The 12,088-nt window shown below is 38.2% G+C and overlaps 1 protein-coding gene across 1 annotated transcript in view; it reads right to left on the bottom strand.

Moving 5' to 3' along the window:
* SIM1 (SIM bHLH transcription factor 1) overlaps positions 1-12,088 on the bottom strand; it is a 72,918-nt gene that overhangs the window by 42,887 nt on the left and 17,943 nt on the right. The gene's annotated exons all lie outside the window — the stretch shown is intronic.

The following is a 12,088-nucleotide window of genomic DNA, read 5'->3' as shown; positions in this document are numbered from 1 at the left end:
TGAAATGAATGGCTGGAGAGCAGCAGCAAGCCGCCAACCCCTGAAAATGCTCAGAACCAAGGATTCTGTTTTTTGTAATGGTTTTCAGTAGGAGGAGGTGAGAAGCAGCACATTCTCAGACTGCATTACCAGAGAATGTTGCTGTTCTCTGAGAGATGTAAAAAGTGGCAAGGGACTTGGATTTAAAAGTACAAACAGAGAGAATCCCACCTTAATGGATACCATTATGACATCCAGTTCAATATAATGAGGCTGTTTTCACAATCTGGCCAGCAGCCCATATTAGCACGGCTTTACTGATGTGGATACAACAAATTCTGTTTGAACAAGAAATCCCCGAGAAAAAAAAGATCCTTTCACTGGCTCTATCCATTTAGCAATCAATCAAAGGGAAAAGATCTTTCAGTAAAACAGCAGCTCCCATTTGAATCCAGGTAAAATATTAAATATCCTGAATAAAATAACATTTTATGCATGGTGCTTACCGATTGCTGTTTTGTGAAAATGTCATAACTGTTGATGACTAAACTGGTGAAGAAGAGATAAGGCTGGGCCTGGGGTAAGCGTACTACATGCCCCCTGACTAGATTCTAAGTACATCTGAACTGTGAAGCCACTGAGTCACCTGTGGAGACCCCATACTGGACAAGACAGTAAACTATCTATAGACCTTTGCAAAATCTCTGCAAAATGTCACATTACTTCTTAAATATTTGGTGGAATCATATGAAATGACCAATATTGGACTATTTTAATATACAGAACTGGTAATTTCATGTAATTCACCCCAGTACAATGCTACCAGCTTAGAGAGAGTATGGGTACGAAAGTCCAGGCTCTGTGTTGGTATGCCCACTCATTAGCTGCGCTGTATTGGCTAAGTCTCTTGGACTTGCTGAGCCTCTGGCACAATGTAGCAACCCTTCAAATGTGAGTCCTTCTCACTCCCCAACCTAAGTATGGCAACGTGCAGAGCGTCTTCCCATCCCTCCTTCAGCATGGAACTGACAATCCTCTTGCAGTCTCTCCAGGGCATAGTGACAATGCCTGGGAGCTCCTTATGACAAAATAAAAAGTAAAAAGCTTAAAATAATTAGCAACATTTAAAAAATGTAATAAATCCACAAAGACTTTTGAATCTAGAGTGATTTTTCAATTTAAAAATTTGCTGAGATTCATAATCCTGTTAGAAGTCAACCCCTGAAATATTTTAAAATCCCACTGAAAGCAGAAAAAAAAAAAATCACCTTACCATCACTCAAGCACAGTGCCCTCTCGGGCTGAAGTAATACGGTGCACAGGACCTTTTCCTGACAATGCTTGTGAGCGTTAAAGTTGGACTCCAGGTACTTTGCTGCCAATGATGATCTTCCTCGACACACACACACCCACAGATGCACACACACCCAGGGGCTCAGCTCCTCCCACTGCCTCCACTCCATCCCCACTATCTAATAAGAGGGGAGTCTGACCACATCTGCAAGCTTATTCCCCAAGGGTGATGGGGGCAGTGCCAAGCCACTTCACTCCCTCTTCTCTCTAATTGCGGATAGAAACTCTTACCTCCAGGAAGAAATCTCAGTCCTGAGCAAGCCTACAGGGAAATCAAGCAAGGATTCAACTCACCCTTGTGTTTTTCCTGCAGACACTTTCTTATTCATTTGGATGCCCCCAGAATTTACCACACATGTCCTGACACATGATAGGAGCTCAACAAACTATTTATGAATACTGAAAGACCTACCAGTCCTAACCAACTGAAGAAGGATCTAACAATCCTTTCCAATGCAGCAGCATCATTGCTGATTTTCCTGTTCAAGGGCAACCCTCTGCCTTCCTAAGGCTTATACATTCCTTCCTTCAGTCCAAAGACTCACAGACAATGAATGTTGTGTTTATTGGCAAGTGAAAAATTATTTTATTTAGCTTCACTGAAATAACCACCCTAATAATTCACATTTATTTGATGTTATTTTGTGTTGGGCACAGTGCCAAGATCCCTAAACACCATCAGATTTAATGTTCCCCCTGACTCTATGAGGTAGATGTTATATTTACCTGCCTTTCAGGGATTAAAAAAAAAATAGAAATAGATAGAAAAGTTAAGCAATTTTCTCACAGTCACAGAGCCAGTGAGTGGCAGCAATAGAATTTGAATAGGCAATAGACCCAGAACCCAAGCTCTTAACTAATAGGCTAGGTTGCCTAATAAAATGTAGTGAGATCTCATTTCATAACACATTTTTCAAATATCTTGTAATATCGCCCTGTGTTAATCAGAGTTTCAAACATCTCACTAAGAAGCCGAGACTGCATCATACTCTAATAACAGTAGGATTCCGATGTCAAACACAGCACGGGGAGACTTTCTTGTCCTGCAAATCTGGAACCAGCTGTACCTGTACTTTGCACTTCCTTCAACTCCAATCTGGTCCTAATGTATACCTCACATTTGCTTTCTACAAATAATTTTAAGAATACAAACATTACACCTGTGGTATCACTGTACATTCCTGTCAATAGATTTGTACATTCGGTTCAGAATCCTGACATCCCTTAAAACTTCAAATACTGTGTTCTGTGCCTAGATGCTAAAAATACTAATTTATTCCTAAAGTTGGGTGAACGTGCTGAAGATATACCAGTACTAAATTAGGAAAGGTAACAGCCCTAGGAAAAATAGTTTCCAATCCTGATGAAACTTGTTCAGTCCCAACAAAAAAAATTTAAGGTAAGGAAGGAAAGAAAAAGCAGCTTAGACAAGAGCAGAGACAAGGGCTGTTAAATCTAATTTGAAGAGTGATAATTGTGTTCCAAGGAATATTGATGGGGAAAGAACAATGGGACAAATATGTATGTTACTGTTCCATCTCAAAAGACCCTACTTCTGCTTCCCTGAAATTCTACTCCTTCCCTGGTAGCTCCACTATCACTTCAAGCTCCTTTAAATTTTGTGCCCTCAACAAATAGCGCAAATGTACCTTATCATTTCTAACTGTGCAAATCTGGGTCTTTAAATATTTAAATGGAACACTTCTATTTTGCCAACTAAATTATAAACTACTGGAGAGATGCCAAGTCTTCTGCTTCATGTATTCATGCAATAAATCACTGCAATCTGCATACTCTGTGAAACACTGGGGATGTAGCCATACTCAGCCAATGCAGAGGAACAGGGAAACACACAAGGCTCCACTCAACACCATTAAGAAATACCAGTGTTGCAAATTCTATTCACTTTATGTTATAATTACTGATATTGGTAAAGTTGACAAAACACTGATTCCAACTAAATTAACCTTAGAAATTTGACAGAAGCTTAGTTTCTTAGAACCTTCATTTCCCCTGGAAAGCACCAGGCATTTGGTAAAGGCTGGTTTACCTCCCTCCCAAAAGAAATCTCAGTTCCTTTTCCAGTGGTTCTCAACCTTCCTAATGCTGAGACCCTTTAATACAGTTCCTCATGTTGTATGTGGGCGTATCTGCATGTGGGTGGACCCGCCTGGAGACAGATAGAGGTGTCTTGGTTTTCTGATGGTCTCAGGCTACCCCTGTGAAAGGTCATTCGACCCCCAAAAGGGTTGCACCCACAGGTTGAGAACTGTTGTTTTACCCTATACAATAACAGCAGTGAAAAACAGGCTGAGTTTAACCCAATTTCATAAACCACAACACACATAAAGCATAGTGCTTGCAGGTGTGTGCATTGAGGGACTGAGAAAGAGGGAGAAAATAAACATTTAAATTTGTGGGTTTGTGGGTTTGAGGATTTAGGCATTTAAGTAAAAGAAGGAATCGTTTGTCCCTTCCAAAGTATTTCAGTTGACATCACATAATTGGTGAGCGCTAACAGTTAAGATGTTTCGAGCACTTGCTTTCTGCCAGGTACTGTGCTACATATACATTATCTCATGTAATCCCCCTTAATCCTTAAAAATTGGACACAAATGTCCCCATTTCACAGATGGGAAAAATGAGGGTCCAAGGAGTAGAGCTATGCTCAAAGTCAAACAGCTATTATACAGCAAAGCATATTCAAACCCAGATCCATCTCCTTTTCCTTCAGGGTTTCTTTGCATGATACAGTGGGGTTTCATAAAAACAAAATCTTGATCCTACTGCAGTATAACTTCCCAGAGTAAAAGTCACAGATGGCAAACAGATGGCCCAGACTCAGCCAGACCCTAAATGTTGTCAATACCCCACAAAAGTAAGTTCCCTCCTCAGTCGCTGCCCCCCACCCCCGCCCCAGCCCTGCCATCACCATGAACTACCTCTCTCCCCTGCCACCTCCCTGGACCTCGGAATGCCTGAGGCAGAGAAAGGTAGAGAGAAGTTACTCCTTCAGACTAGGCAGAATGTTAAATTCCTCCATTGATAGGCACTCAGGTATTTCCGGGTTTCATCTAAACTCCAACAAATCCTTTCTACAACCAATCCTTTCCGCTTAAGCGCAAACACCAGCACTTCAACCCAAAAGAATTTTCTTTCACCACCTGCTCATCTGGGAAGATGTCACAAGCCAATGAGAACAGAAAACAGAGAGGAAAGCACTGGATAAGAAGAAAGAAGTAGCTGTCTTTTACTCAATTATCAAGATAGGCATAATCCACAATGTACACACACACACACACACACACACACACACACACCTGTACCAAACATAAGAAAGTGTTTGCCCCATGAATAGACTAAGTCATAAGACAAAAACATGCTTTCACTGGACTTCAAGGAAAGCCACATTGGAATTTGTCCATCCAGGCACAATAACACGTATGGACCCCTGCCTTCAAATAAGGTAATGATCCATGATTTTCCATGATGTAACTCAAAGATCAGAAGCCTTTCTCTTCCAACAGCTGGGCTAAGAGAAAGCCAGAGATGAGTGATCAGGCGGGTCATTTAGCATGCACCAAGTGGCCTCACCCGGAACTAAAGGAGAAGTCCCGTGAGTCGGTGCCCTCCAAGGGAGCACAACAACGAAGGAAGAAGTGAAGTCCAGAGAGGCCTGGAGACAGGAAAGCAGCCGAGTAATAACCTTGCCAAAGGGCCAGAGTATGACACACCTGCCCAGAGCATGCGAGGAAGCTCTCTATTCTCAGGCCCAGAAGAGACTCCCCAGGGGACAAACCTTTCCTGCCATTCTCCAGCAAAAGCAGAAAGGGTCCAATTCTGCATCCCACCCCCACACACAGATGCACAAATCACCTAGGAAATAACCCACTGCCACAGGAGGTAATTTGTGCCTCATCTGACAAATAGATGGCATGGTTTGCCAATCCACTGACATTTATTTTAACCCTTTTATTTAAAAAGAACATAAAGTATTGAATCTAGTTGCAAAAATAAAATTATTAGCAATAGTGTGTCTGTGTTATCTGAAAGCAAGCAATTCAGTAAAAAACTAAAATTTCTGCAGGCCACATTTTTCCTTACAAAATGAAAATGTCCTTAGTGAGATATAAGGGGGAAAAAGAATGATTCCCAATTGAATATCACTGAGAAAACAGCTTAGCTAAATTTAAACCATTAAATTGTTAATATCTGTATATACTTGAGAAGCAGCAACGCAGAGGCAGCTTTTTATCTTTCATTATGAGATCAGAGGAAAACCTATCCAGAGTTAGGTGGGCTGAGCCCTACATGCCTTCATCATTTAAATCCATCCCTCTCTCCCAGACATTTTCTCCCCTACATCCATCCTTGACTCCCACCTCCAGACAGAGAATCTCCTGATACAATGGGAGTTGACACCTTAGGCTTTAATCCTGGCTTCACGAATTACTAGGCATATCTGACCTCAGTTTCCTGACGTAGAAAATGGGAAATGTGATCCCTGCCCAAACACCCTACAGAGCTGTCAAAGGAGCAAATTAGATAATAAATGTATTGGCATTTGTAAAAAAAAAAAAAAAAAAGTATAAAGTTTGAACACAAATAATGAATTCAAAACTAAATACAGATCATTTTGATTTTAAAAAGTGTAAGTGAATGAGCAAAAAAGAAAAAAAGAGCCTGGCTGGTGTGGCTCAGTGGTTGAGCATGAACCCATGCACCAAGAGGTCACCAGTTTGACTTCCAGTCAGGGCACATGCCCACATTTTGGGCTTGATCCCCTGTGAGGGGTGTGCAAGAGGCAGCTTATCGATATTTCTCTCTCATTAATGTGTCTATTATTCTCCCTCTCCCTTCCTAAGGAAAAAAAAAAGGGGGGAGAGAAAAAGAGAGAGAACTCATGGACATGGACAATAGTGTGGTGATGGTGGAGGGGTGGGCGGAAGTAGAAGAAGGGATAGAGGGGATAAATGGTGATGGGAAAAAAAAAACCTGATTTGATAAGCCATAAAAAAATAAAATAAAATCTGAAAAAATAAATGTATTAAAAGTTGTTTTATGGTACCCCCCCAAAAAAAGGTAAAAAGAAAGTATATGGAAATAAGATTATTTAAATGAGTACTAGTATTATGTCCTGTAAAACAGACTAAATCTCCCAGTTCTTTCTTTTAATAAAGCGCTTGGTAGTGATAAAATTACTATTAATTACTATGAATAATTTTGGTTGTTATTAATTACTATTAATACAAATGTGTCTTTAATTTGTTTCTATAATGAGTCAGTTACATTTGAAAAGGACAACTACAGCTTTGATGTTCAATATTATCATAATAAAGATCAAACACAATTAAGGATCAAATCTAATTTATGGGTATATATTAGTTTATGATTAATATTTTTAATGATCAAAAATTAAATCTATGCAACATGAGCTCCATAGATTCAAGTCATGAGACTAAATTATTTTATATTTTGCTTTATCTTGTGAAGTCAAAAGATGCTTTATTTGCATTATTTATGATATAAATGAGTGATTTTGCTAACCAGGAAAATAAAATGTTTGTTTTTTTTTATCCTTACCCGAAGACATTTTTCCATTTTTTTTGTTCAGATATAGTGGAAGGGAAAGAGAGAAAGAGAGAGAGAAACATTGATGTGAAAGGGACACATCGAGTAGCTGCCACCCGCACGACCCAACCAGGGCAGGGGACAAACTGCAACCGAGGTACATGCCCTTAGCAGGAACCGAACCGGCTCTCTTGGGACTGCAGGCCAATGCTCTAACCGCTGCGCCAAACCAGCCAGGGCAGGAAAATAAAATCTATTTCTGCAATTATACATATTACTGGTCAAGTTTTTTAAAAAGATTTTCTAAAATGTCCTAGTAGTAATAACAATAATGTCACTGGGTAAATTAATTTTAAATTTTAAATTAGCTCAGCACTATTATACTTGAAAGAGCAAACTAATATGAGCATATTTTAATGTTTCCTGCATCATGATGAGGATATGTAAGGTTTTATATTCACAGAATATATTAATACTTAAATCCTTTCAATTGGGAAAACTCCAATGGTTTTGTGCAAAGAAGAACAAAAATTATGGGACCTGAAATAATTACAATGTAGAGACCTTTGTTTTGTTTTTTCTTTTTTAACAGTTTTTTAAAATATATTTTTATTGATTTTTTTTAGAGAGAAAGGAAGGAAGAGATAGAAACATTGATGTGAGAGTGAAACATCAATCTGCTGCCTCCCGCACGCCCCCTACTGGGGATTGAGCCTGCAACCAGGACATATACTCTGACCAGGAATCCAACCAGGGCCTCTTAGTCCATGGGACAAGGCTCAATCCACTGAGCCACACAGGCTGGGCTGTTTTTTTGTTTTGTTTTGTTTTTTTCCTTTTATATGAAGAAAATATGTCTCCTTTAACATTTGCCCTAACTTTTGAAATTCAAAAGGGTCATTTAGTAGATAGAAAATATTACATAGACCACTAATGTAAATTGTCTCTATTCTGCTCTTTGTAACACTAAAATATAAATTTTAACACAGAAAATTACTTCCTTCTCTGTGATCAGTGAATCACTCTAAATCAGTATGTGAGATTTTTCTTCACTATAGCTGTTTTCCATTCTAAACTGAAAAAATAAACAAGCAGAGAAGTCTTTACCAACCAAAAAATGGTCGAAGATATTAAATCTGATTCCAAAATTACCAAATCACTCTTGAAATCTTCTCTCTTTTACTTTTGCGGCAAAATATCAAAATTATATTAGTTTACAATTCTCATTAGGAGTCTGGTTTAAAAAACACTGACATTTAGCATATTCTATCACTAGAAAAGACCCCTTGCAAAAGACTGTCTATCAATCAGCCCAACTGAGGTCATACATCAGTGAGTACTTGATGAATTTCAGTGGCAGATTATTTTTAATGACATCAATAAACTAGCTCTCAACCTTCTACACAGTAATTTTGAACATTTTAAATGGGCCCTCATAAATGGTACAGGGACTGTGTGGGAGAATATTATTTAAGAATAGCTTACTTTGGAATGATTCTATGGAGGAAAAAAATGCAAATACAAATAGACACATATAAGTAGATAAATAGCCCTGGCCGGTTTGGCTCAGCAGTTAGAGCATCAGCCTGTGGTCCAGAGAGACCTGGGTTCAGCTCCTGCTAAGGGCATTAACCTCCGTTGCAGTTTGTCCCCAGCCCTGATTGTGTCATGCGGGTGGCGGCCACTCAGTGTGTCTCTCTCACATTGATGTTTCTTTCTCTCTTCCACTCTCTCTTTCTCTCACTCCCTCCCACTCTATCTGAACAAAAGGTGGAAAAATGTCCTCAGGTGAGGATTAAAGAAAAAAAAGTAGAAACATATATAAAGCAAATCTAGTTTAATGTATGTACTTATTATAGTATTCTTTCAACTTTTTGTATGTTTGAAAAATTTGTTTTAAAATATTTTAAAATAGGGTTTTTACACCTTAGTGGTATATCCGTAAAAGTAGATTTTTTAAAGTTTTATTTTTAAAATATAAAGTTTAAGAACACAAAGAGAATCAAGGCTTTTCATTTTTCTAGAAATTCCTTTTTGTAGTTTATTGGATGATCTACATTTTCAATTTTCTTCACACTAAGTACTAATATTTTCTATCCAAACTGGCTACTAATAATTAATACTACTAATTAAATAAACTCAAGGAAATATGAATTCAAGAAAATACACAGTATGCTTCTTCTCTATACTTTTCTGGACTTTCCCCAACATTCACTGTTACTAGATACTCTTCTAGAAAATATTTAGGCAGCAGGGCCTATCATACTTAACACTTATTTTAAAGCCTGTAAGCACTACAATTTGTAAGAGAGATTTCTTTTTAACATGGCACATAAAACAGGGTATGTTTGTCTTATAGAAAATCATGAACTGGACAGCTTTTGGTTTGGGGTTTTTAATAGGTTTAGGGTGGTAGTTGGTTTGGTGGGGGTGGGGGATTAAGTTTTAATGAAGGGCTATAGAAGCCTCAGGGAAACTCATGGACCCAGACAAAAATTAAGAGAATTTTTAAAATGTAATTATAGTGTTCTGTCACTCTCTTCTCCAGAATTTCAGAATACCAAGATTCTGTACGGTGGTCATGCAAAAGCCAGTAAAACATCAGGGCATACATACACCACCTACCCCTAAAATTCCTATATTCGCGGCTGTAGCTGCTGATTATAATGAGGATACTACATATTTCTATTCAGTATTCATTTTGTTAGATAATGATGACTAATTTTTCTGGGCATATGTTAATGTATATATGCCTAGCCTATGGACACAGACAACAATGTGGTGAAGGCCAGGTAGGGCAGGGGCTGTGTGGAGGGGTAAAGCAGAGAAAAGCAGGACATCTGTAATACTGTCAACAATAAAAAATAATAATAATAAATTTACCATCAGGAATAACAAAAATGAACTTCTTACAAATGTGGCTTCCACCAAAATGTCACACCTTCATTTGACAAATGCTTATTTAAAATTCTCTCTACTTTCATGACATGAAAATCTCTTCAAAATGTATGCTATTAAATGTCTAAATTTGGAAAACATCTGGCCTGTCAAATTATTTGGGGTGGGGGGACTTGTGGTTCTTTAAGTACATTGTTTGAGGTAGTGTAGTTGGAAAGAATTCACTTATCATTTTCAGGCTTCATAGAAAACTAGCCCTGAAAACAAATGTATGTGGTAGTTCACTGCTACCATAGAGAATCAATAGTCATCTATTTAATTTGTTAAGACAATGTAAATTAGTAACTTCCAGCCAGATGTGTGATATATACACCAAACAAACTGCAACCTGTTCATTATGAAAATCCTGTCAACACACACAGAGCCACTTGATGACATTTTATCTAAGGCAGTTTCCACATTTGCAGCTATAAAAATTGCCCTTAGAATTTTTATACAAAGATTTGGAGCTGTGCCTCATAAAAGGGTAATCCATTTCAGCTTTTCATCTTGTGTGCTTCTGTGTTTATTTCTATTTTCATTTAGAGGCACAGAACATCCAGAAAAACGTGGGCAATGCTATTTTTCCTTCTGTAAATCATTTATCCTCATTACATCTTTTTAATCTGATGTAAAGTTGGTAGCCTAATCCTGCAGCTCTGAAGAAGTGCGTTAAGTGAAGAATGACAGAGTTAACAGAAGAAAATACATGCATGCAATGGAAAACAAAACAGAATATTTCAAAATGACTCCAAAACATAAATTAAGTTTACCCATTGGGAGGTCTAACTTGCATTCTGATCATTTATATGGGTCTGTGTGACTGTATACCCTGCTGTTTGATAAAAAATGATTGCTAACCACAGGCACCCACCAGAGAACAGAGTGTAAGTATAATGCTTATGATGTCTCAGACATACAAAGCACCTTCTTAGAGAATGTCCATTTCCTTTCCATGGTAAGCAGACATAATTTTTCACTCTTTAATACTTATGCTTCACAGAGTGGCTTATTTTATGAATTATGATTTGCCATTTTCTCTTATGTTTATTTTAATAATATGAAAAACTACATTCATAAAATAGGTAATTTTTGTTTCATGATACCCACAATATTGCTATGTTTTCTGCTCTGAATTAAAATACACAGTCTTTGGGTTATTACAAAAACCTAAAAGTATTTATTTTAGCACTGTTTACTAAAATGAAAAAAAAAAAAGTTTAATGATTCTTCTTAGTAACCAGTCATTATTCTCGAGTACTGAATTCTTATCTAAACTAAATTCATTTTCTAAGTCGATTGAATTAAATTTTCTTATTAAGCAAGGCACAAAGTAAATAGTCTTATTGCCAAGCATAATAGCATAATATTTCCAACTACTACATTTTTAATTTGTCAATTTAAATAACGTGGAATGGATCCAGCCCTTATCACCTATCCTATAGTATAGTCTGATTCCAAAAAGCACCCTTTAACCTAATGTCAAACTAGTATTTCTACTAAGTGCCTGGTGTGTAGACTCTTCCAAAGTAAATAACTCCTAAGGTCCCCTAAAATCACAACCTCCACCAAAAAAAAAAAAAGGAATGGCAACTGCGCACACAAAAGGGTTCTTCATAAAGGCTTCAACCTTTTGGTTTTCACAAACATTATACAGAACGTGCTTTCTTCCCCAGCCTCCCACCAGACCATGTGATCAACGCCTGCAGAGCCACACGAGAGTATTGTTTCTAGAAAGAATGAGGCTCAAATGCGGCTGCCGGGGCCTGCGAGCCGGCAGCACCCGCAGGTCGCACTGTGGGGCGGGCTCCTCACCCAGTGACGCTGTTATTCAACGGCTGGGGCCTGGGCTCCGGCCAAGACTTGCAGCATTAGCTCGCATCCCTTTGCTTTATGGAGGTTAAAGTCAGACCCTCTCGGTCACTTACACCCCCTTTGTGGTTCAGGAGGAAAATCACTCTCTCAGAACTCTTAACTTTGATTGGAGACTCTGGTTAAAATTAAGAACTTCAAACCCAGATTTGAAAAAGTGAAACAGATGTCCTGTTCGTTATCCATAAATGGCTCCGTACGGACCCTTTCCTCTCTCTCTCTCTCTCTCTCTCTCTCTCTCTCTCTCTCTCTCGCTTTTTTTCTTTCGGCCACATTAAGTTTTATTTAATGCAGAGTTCGTTTAAAAGGTTAAAAGAGAGAGTAGAAATCAAATATGGACTGTGGATGGAAAAACTCCTAAATCTTTCTCCAGAAT

The sequence above is a fragment of the Molossus molossus genome, unplaced genomic scaffold, assembly GCF_014108415.1.
Source record: "Molossus molossus isolate mMolMol1 unplaced genomic scaffold, mMolMol1.p scaffold_m16_p_8, whole genome shotgun sequence".
Taxonomy (NCBI): Eukaryota; Metazoa; Chordata; class Mammalia; order Chiroptera; family Molossidae; genus Molossus; species Molossus molossus.
The sequence above is the reverse complement of the archived record's forward strand: the minus strand, read 5'-3'. Positions and strand labels throughout refer to the sequence as shown.